Below are 8,915 nucleotides of genomic sequence, written 5' to 3' on the forward strand. Positions count from 1 at the left end.
AGGCCTCAGGGCAGCCCCGACACCTGTGTTCTTTGTGAAGACCAGGGGAACTCTGCAACCTGCAGCTCCCGGTCCCCCAGGAGTTCCCAAGACCCGACTCAGAGACGAGGGGGTGTCCTACCCACACCCCAACTCCAAGAGACCCCCAAGCAGGCTGAGGGAACAGTGGTACAAATTCTCCTGTCCACAGGCACCATCATGGCAGGGTCCTCTGAAAGAAAGCCAAGCCGGAGCAGGAGATAAGGAGAGGGCTGCAAGCCGGCACAGCAGGAAGACACCCTTTAATTTTCTAGCCAGGTGGAAGGGGCCTTCAAGACTATCTAGGCCAATGGTCCACTCTCTGGCGTATCCGCACCATGTCCCAGTTTCGCATTATCCCCCTAACCCTCGGTGCCGCGCAGTGGTATCTGCCCAGTCTACATACTCCTGAGGCGCTCATTATTATTTTCTTCAAGTTCACACTTTTAACTTAAAGGCATTTACTTGAATTAGAAACTTTGTGTTACTACTATACACAGAAAGTCAGTATCACTTTTAACAACTAGAAAATACAGTAAAATAAATACAGCACTGACAAAGCTCTGTTATTGAAGTTTAGCTGCATGGTGCTACCAGTCAAGATCTCCCCGTTAAAAAGGGCAGGGCGGCACGCATCGGAAAGCTGGTGAAGGCACACTAGCACTACGCTGACACTTTCTCCCTGAGACAGCCTTGGACTTGATGAAGTTGAAAGGGAACCAACTTCCTCACCATGTGAGTGATGCTGTGTCATGGCAGGTCCACGAGCCACTGAAAGTCATCTCAGGTCTCACCCAAGGTACCACTCCCTACGCTGGGGAGCTCTGGGGTGGTCCGCCTCCTGCAGGGATTTGGGCACAGTGGCCAGCTGTGTTGCCACAGTCCTTTCTGGTCAGGACAGTCCTTAGAAACTGCTCAGTTCTTTCCTATTACAAACTGTCCTTACGCCCACATCGAGTACTGGACTCACAGAAAGAATTATCATCCCCATTGTTTAATGAGAAAACCAAGGTCTTGAAGGTGGAGACTTGTCCAGAGTCACACAGCTCCACAGGGGAGGTCCACGAGTAGGAGACCTCCGCTTCCATCCAGATGCCTTTCCTGCTCCCCCTGCATCCATCCGTCCCACAGTCGGGAGACCTGGCTCTGGGCTGACCTGTGCTGGGGTAGAGGAAGAATGGGATCCTAGTGTCTGCCTGGTACTGAGGCTCTCACAGTCGTGAAAGGCAAATGGGCAAGTGAGTAAGTAGCTGAGGTTAAGAGATATTAAGAGCTCTTACTCTGGAATCACACTGCTGTGTGTTCCTAGCCTGCAAATGGCAGCTCTCTGAACCTCAGTTTCATTGTAAAATGGGTATAATAGTACCTATCTTACAGGACATGCACATAATGTCTGGCGCAAAGTGCTCAAAAATACTTACTGCTCGGGAAGTACAAAGAATAGAATTAATGCAGATAAGGAATAAGGGATTGGGGGCAGGGGGAGTAGGCATGGCGTGGTTCTTCACTGAGGAAAGGAAATGATTTAAGTCTTAGACGATAAATATGATTTTGGTGGGAAGAACTGTTCTGACTGCTCATGCCCTCCTCCTCTCTCTCTCACCACTCTGAAACTCAAGGTCTCACCTCCCTACCTCTCTGATCAGGCCTCTAAATGACATTTGACATGTTCTTCAGAGCCTGCCCTGGGCACTGCTGCCCCAGGTGAAGACTTCCCTTTAAGTCACAATGCCCAGTCTCTTTCCCCCAGGTGCTGTCCAGATGGAAGGCTGGAGGCCAGACCCACCCCAGCACTCTAAGGGTTTTAGCAGATGTCTTTTGAAGTGCTTGCCCTGATAACCAAGAGCCCTGCTTTCTCCAAGGAGGTCAAGAGCCACGTTTGCATGTCTGACTTTGTGAACCTTCCCAGCAGGCTGCAGTTGATTGGACCAGGATGGGCACCTGACCTACTCAGAGCCAATCAGATCTTCTAGAAGTTTGGACTTGGATCTGTTAAGCCCTGGTTTTTATCTCTGGATGTGGCTGGAATTGAGGGACACGATATAGGAACTATAGGTGGCCCGACATCTGGAAAAGCGGAGAAAACCTACTCTGGGAGACAGAAAGGTAAAAGTGGCCAGTAAGGTTGCTTCCATTTCTCCTAGTCTACATGTCCCACTTCCCAGAGGCTAGGCCGTTTTCTGCCGGTCAGTCTCCGGGAATCCCTTATGTCCTTGTACTAAACCCTTCTGTATGACTGAAACTGGCTCGAGCAGGTTTCTGTATACAAGCAAAGACCTAATTAAGACAGGGAGAAGCTGGGAGCTGGAGACTCAAAGATGAACAATTCTGAAGAAAAAGAATCACTGTGCCTGCACCAGAGGAGCTCGGTTTAACGGGAGACAAGGAAGAAGAGATGCGGACTCAATGCAGATGTGGCCGAGGGGGGTGAGCTAAGTCAGCCCAGGTGGGGGCCAGGCCCGGGGGGGGGGGGGCTCCTCAGAGGCTTCACAGCAAAGGTGGTGGCTGAGCTGATTTTGAAGAAGAAAGGACTTTCCTGGGAGACAAAGCAGGGGTGGGGAGGCATTACAGGCAGAAGGAACAGCAAGTGCTGAGGCCCAGAGGCCCAGAACAGCCTGACACGTTAGAGGAACCGCCAGAAGTTCAAAGTGCTGGGGGAGGGGGGCAGGGGAGATGAGCCTGGAGAGGCAGTCAGGCAGATCACAAAGGGCTTTGAACACCACTCTGAGAAACTGAAGCTGTCCCTGTCAGCAATGGGGAGCCACTGAAGTATTTTAAGTAGCAGGGGGTGACAGGGTCAGTTCTGTGTTTGAGAAAAATGGCTCTGGGGCCACAATGAAAAAGGACTGGAGAAGGCAGGCAGAGAGGGAGGCAGGGAGGCCGGTGAGGGTGCTAAGCAATGATTCATCTATTCCTTCATTCACTGAACAACTCACTGCGCACCTACTAGGTGCTGGGGCTAGGCAACTCGGGATCCCTGACCCCACAGGGTTTACAGTCTAGTGAGAAAGAGACAAGGAAAAAGCAATTCAAGTGTGATGAGTGTCATGAAGAAGTACAAGGTCCTATGGAGGGGGGCGGTGTTTAGTTTCCGGTTTGCAGGCTTTGCTGTGGAAATGATGTTCGAGCTGGTATCTGTGCACAGGATAAGTAGGAGTTCACGGGGCACCAGGAGGAGGATTATATTTCAGGCTGAGGGAATGGGTTTGAAGTCCTGCAGCTGAGGGGGAGGGAGAATGGTGCCAGATGAGACAAAAAGATGGGCAAGGACCAGATCACACAGGGCCTCGTAGATGACGTCAGAGTTTGGCTTTTTTTCCAAGAAGTCTTGGAAGGGTCTTAAGCATAGACATGATGTAAACATTTATGTTTAGAAGATCAGAAAAGTGAAAAGTGAAAAGTGAAAAGTGAAGCGAAGCAAGAACAGAAACACAATGAGATCTGTGCAGGAGGCTGTCACGGTGGTCCAGGTAAGGGCTGATGGTGACCTAGAACGGGGCGGTGGGCAGAGGGAGGGATGACAGATTCATGAGAGATTCAGGAGAACAAACAGGGCTTGCTGAGGACTGGCTGTGAGATGTGGGGGTGAGGTGTCCAGGAGAACTTCCAGCTTTCCAGCTTGAGCAAGTGGGTGGATGGCGGTGGCAGAGAAGAGCTGCGGACATCAGAGGCAGAGCAGGTGCCTGCGGGCGGAGCTGGGCACCTAGGTTCAGACCTGAGGTTGACTGTGAGACATCTAAAGCAGTTACACTTGCAGGTTTTGAGCCCAGAAGCAACAGTCAAACCAGTAAGTGAGTCTACCTGGTGGTGGGGAAGAGTGTGCAGCAGAGTGAGAAAAGAGGCCTGGGCGGCTCTGAGAAATCAGGGTAGCAGCAGGGCCTGGGGCAGAGTGACCAGGAGCTCTGAGCCTGGAAAATCAGAACCATGAAACCCAAAGGGTTCTTCGCTGAGCCCTGGGAGGCATGTGGCTCTGGCCCCACCTTTCCTGGCCAAGCGTGATGCTCGGCACGGGCACTTCCCAGCTGAGGCAGCACCCCCTTCTCCACAACACCTCCCTCCTTGGCAAACTCCAAGGTATCCTTCAGACCCAGCTCAGGGGCCCCTCCTCCTAGTTGAAGACTTCCCCGGGTTAGGCACGTCCTCTGCAGTTTAACAACCTGGGTTTGAATCCCAGCGCTGCCACTTGATGGCTGTGTGACTTTGGCCAGGATACTTAACTTCACTTTCCTCATCTATGCAATGGAAATAATAATAGTACCTATTGTCACTGGGCTGTTTGAAGATGAATATGCAAAGTGCTTGGCAGAGAACCTAGCACACAGTAAGCACTAAATAAATGTTACTATTATTACCATCCCACCCACTTTGGGACAGTTAGTCATGTCCTCCACCTTCTACCTCCTCCACTTAGGAACTGTTTGCAGGTCTGTGCGACTCCCTACCTCTCCCTACCCCTTCCCAATTTGTGGGGTTATCTGGTAGGCAGGGCCCAGTGCTAAATGAAAATGCCGGACCCCTTGTTCAAAATTATTAAGGATTTCAAGATGACGACAGCAGAGTACTAAACCAAGCATGGGATCCTTCTTCATGGAAGGTCCTGTGCAACCACAGACTCATGCAACCAACCCTGTCCTTGCCCGTAGCTAGCCCTGGGGCTAGGCCTGGTCCAGGTAGGTGTCAACCTCCATGCAACAGAGTAAAAACTGACAGCCAACACTTGAGAGAGGGTTTTGTGATTTCCATCTGGAATTTCATTTTATCCTTCCCGTAGAGAAATAACATCGATCCCATTTTCTAGTCCAGGACACTGAGGTTCAAAGATGGGGTGTGCCTTCCAGGTGGCATGTGAACATAGGCTGGTTGGATCGACAGCCACACCTAGTGCCCTCTGGCTCCACAGGGAGGTCAGGAGAACCTGACCCCCAGGGATGAACTTCGTCAACAAAGCCCAGAGAGAGGGAGCTGGAGGGATTGAGACTGGCCCCCTCCCTCCTGGGAGGAGCAACGTAAACAACCAGCTCCCTGGGCACCAAGGCTGCTGCACAGGGAAAGGGGTAGGAGAGGGCAAAAGGTCACTCTTGAGAAGGTTTTGCCTGAGGGCCATAGACCCCAGACCATACTCTTTAGAAATCAGACCCTGCCTCCTCTGCTCAAAACCATTTAGGGGCTACCCTGGGCAACAGGATATTTCCCAGGTCTTTAGTATCCTGCTAGGACCCGGGAGTTCTGGTGTGGTTGTGCCAACGCCTGCCCACTCTCTGCCCTCTCTCCACTGCTGTCCTCCCCCACCACACCAGCCCTGTTCCCACCGTCACCAAGGCTGTGGCACACGCTGTTCCCTTTCCTCATCTCTTCTTTGCCTCCTCAACTCCTTGTCACCCTAGGTTCCCTGAATCCCTCCTCTGAACACACATCACCTGCTATGGGCCCTCTCCTGGCTAGAATGTAGGCTCCTGGAGGCAGGGGCTCCTGGCTCACAGCACTTGGTACATCAGGTATCTGAATGCATCCCCCTGCAAGAGGCAGGGGGCCCTGCACTCTCTGCCCTTCTCTCTACTCCTCCCCAACCATCCTTTTCTTGTCCAGGTATCTTTCACCCAAGGTGTGACGAGCTCAAATTTGCAGAGGGAAGAGACTCATCACACAGTATGCAGCACTGGCCTGGGTGCTGTACATCCAGTTAGTACGTTTAATCCCTCAAGAACCTTCCAGATGGAGGTGGGACAGGCTGAGTGTAAATGATTCCTATTTTCCAGGGGTGTCTGAGACCACCTGCCTGGAACGGTAAAAGAGTCTGGAAGTGGAGGATGCAGCATTTGAACCCAGGTCTGTCTGCTGCCTAAATACTGGGTGTCCTCTCTGCCCCTGTGACTCACTGTTTCCAGCCAGCTCACCTCCAGCTGGAGAGCAACTATTTCCCCCCATGCCCTCAGTTCACACACGCCCCAGGCAGTACAGCTCCTCTGTTGGGTCAGCAAAACACCAGTGTAGAGGCCAGCATAGCAGTCACTCCTCCCCTGGGTCAACAAAATGCCATTGTGGAAGAAATATACCCCAGGTCAGTCCAACACTAATGGGGGAGACACCCCCATTGTCAGCAAAGTGCAGGTACAGGAGGCACACCATGCACCCCCAGTCAGCAAGAGGCCAGTGTGAGAGGCAATTTCCTGTACCCCCATCTGCCCGGGCCCATGACATAGGCTAGGGGTGCACAGACAGAGTCCTCTGAGGGGGTGCTCCTGGGGTGTGGGAAGGCAGCGTAGCTGGAGCTGCTACTGCTGCCTGGGGGAGAAGGCTGCGTGTGGCTGGCGAGTGGGGCAGCCTAGGGTGAGAGTTCTCGCATGGCACTAATGAAATCAACCACCAGCCTGCCCCCCCTCCCCAAGGCTCCCCAGGGACCCTCCAGGCTCCAGCTGATGCAATGCCCAGGCCAGATAATTGTTTTCTTCCCTCCTTAAAGGGCCAGATGCTGTTGCAGCTGCAGACATTATCTTGACCCCTGACAGACCTCATAGAGCTTGGTACCTGGTTAGGGGTTAGGGGGAACCCAGAAAGGAATAGCTCAGCCCTGAGTTCTGCAGAGTAAAATCCAATTAATGTCCAGAGGCCAGAAGTGTCTGTGAGCAAGAAGGGAGGGAAAGATAATAAGACAGAGACAGTGCTTGGCTCAGGAGAACACATGCCCCGAGGGAGGGACCTTGGTCCCTGCTGGGCCCTCAGCACCTGACTCCTGCCTGCCTGTCCCATCAAGTCCTTGGCACAAGAGTTGCTCCTGAGTTCAGCAGTTATCTTACTGAGCTCCCCTGAGTTCCAGGGACTGTGCTAAGCAGCTCAAATCCACCATTTTATTTATTCCTCCCAGCAGACCTAGAAGGTGAGTTTGTTTTACTGAAGGAGGCTCAGAGAAAGGAAGTGATTTCCTTAATAGTGCAGAGCCAGAAAGTGGCACAGCCTGGGTTTGAAGCCAAGTTTGCCCAACTCTGGGCTTCATATCCTGCAGAGGGTCAGGTAGGGTTCAAACCCTGGGGCTGGAGATCCCTAAGCCAAGTAGCCTGGCACAGAAGGCACAGAAGGGGTCTGTGGCTCCTGAACAGGCTCTGAAAGGCATGGTGCTTGGCTTAAACACAGGTTTCACAGACCCCCTTCCCTAACCCCTGCCCCATTAGGCTGCTCACATACCCCCAGAGACAGTTGGCAGCTGCCTGTTTATAGACTAATTGGTGGTGGCTGGTAGCAAATGTGGGGCTGGCTAGTTAACCCCTTGGTGACCAGGCCTAGCCCAGAAAGCCCTCTCCCCACCACTTCAGGCCCCAAACCCAAGGACTCTAGACTTGAGAAGTCATCATGGGCAGAGGACAGGACCAAAGGGACAGTAGCTTTTCTCTTCGCACCCAGACAACAACCCCAGGAGCAGGGGTTGGATGCTGACATTCACCTAGGCTCCCCAGCCCCATAGGACCACATCCGAACAGCCCCCAGGTGGCACTGCCAGCCAGCACCCCTTGTTCTCTGGCCTTGAGTATGGCACTGCCCACCTCATCCAGAACCACAGGAGCCATGAGCCCTCTTGGGGTTTCCAGGCCCAGCATACTGGGAAGAAACCCACTCCTCAAGGCTGGGCTGTCTAGAGAAAGTGATCTGGGCATGAGTCCGGCAGCCACCCAATGCAGACACCTCCCCTGAATGAGAGGGTGTCCAGGTTGCTCACCAAGGGTCTCGCCAAGCTTCCCCCAACCCTGGGCTCCCCACCATGGGTTGACCAACAGCCCAGCTTCCCAGAGGCCCCCCTCTTTCCACCCTAGGGCTGGAGTGAGCATCACCTCTTTTCTTTCACAGAGTGGGGGGTTCTTCTAGGCACCACAATGGTGTGTCTCATTGGGAGGAAAGAGTGGCCGCTTGTCAACCAGGGCACAGGCAGGAGAGAGGAAGGCAGGCTGCCTTCCAGCTCTCTTTCCAGGAGGAATTTTAAGCACTTTCCAAAAATGCCATGCGAGGCAATGCCTTTGAAGACCAGGACCCCAGATGCTCTGAGCTTCAGCAAAACACTCAAGACTCTGGAGCCCTCTCCCCATTTTCCAGGCTCCCCCAAACATCCCACGTTCCCTTCGTATACCTTAGCCCCCACCCCAGAGCCATCACACACACTGTGCTCATCTTCCCTCAAGCCCCAGCTCCCGCCCCCCAGACTCTGCACGCTCAGGTCCCTACGTGGCGCCTGCGGGTCGGAGCTCCCCTCCCCTCTCCGGGTGGTCCCTCAGACCTCCGCAGCTCTCTTCCTACGTCCGCTCCTAGGCGAACAAGGCCTACCGACTTACCTGGGGTGGGGCCAGGGGCCAGATAGGGAGGGGTCTCCGTTGACCGAGGCGGCTCTGCAAGGCGGGGCAGGTGCTGCCCCTGGACCCCGCCCCGCGGACCCGGTGGTAGGCGCGGCCCGGTCCCGGGCGGGCGGTGGACTCCAATGAGGTAGGGGCGCGGGGCGGGGAGGGGCGGCGAGAGAAGCTTACGGGGGCATCGCCCGTCACCGGGCCGGGCAGCTCTGCTCCGTCCGCCTGCGCTGCCGGTTCTGCAGCCGCCACGACTCTCAGCCGCCGCGGGGTGCAAAGCACAAGCCCCGGCTGGCGGGAGGTGAAGAGGGAGGCGGGGCCTGCTGGGGGCGGGGCAGGAGGCAGGAGGGGCCGTGAGGTGGGCGGGACCAGGGGGACTGGGTCTTTTATTGTGGGCGGGGCCTGGTGGAAACTGGAGAGCGTGGGTTTGCCAGATTGGGGACGGCCTACACTGATAAGGCCTCGAAGAGGGTAGGGTCTAGAAGATGCTCCAAAGTTCTCCACATTCCTAGAGCCTTCCTGTCTCTTACCTTACCTCCGCTCCTCAACCTCTCTTTGTTCTTTCTTAGCCTT

General features: G+C 54.3%; 1 protein-coding gene across 3 annotated transcripts in view; it reads right to left on the minus strand.

The window, feature by feature from the left end:
* Positions 1 to 8,694, minus strand: part of LOC114498092 (regulating synaptic membrane exocytosis protein 3) — a 34,447-nt gene extending 25,753 nt beyond the window's left edge. For 2 of the 3 annotated variants that reach the window (XM_036025846.1, XM_036025847.1), the window contains exon 1: positions 8,334 to 8,648. The gene's annotated coding sequence lies outside the window, so the exon portion shown is untranslated. Of the gene's footprint in view, positions 1 to 8,333 lie in introns of all 3 variants that reach the window. The other variant, XM_028514172.2, reaches the window with a different exon arrangement.
* Between the last annotated feature and the right edge of the window lie 221 nt (positions 8,695 to 8,915).

This window comes from Phyllostomus discolor, chromosome 5 (assembly GCF_004126475.2).
Source record: "Phyllostomus discolor isolate MPI-MPIP mPhyDis1 chromosome 5, mPhyDis1.pri.v3, whole genome shotgun sequence".
Classification (NCBI taxonomy): Eukaryota; Metazoa; Chordata; class Mammalia; order Chiroptera; family Phyllostomidae; genus Phyllostomus; species Phyllostomus discolor.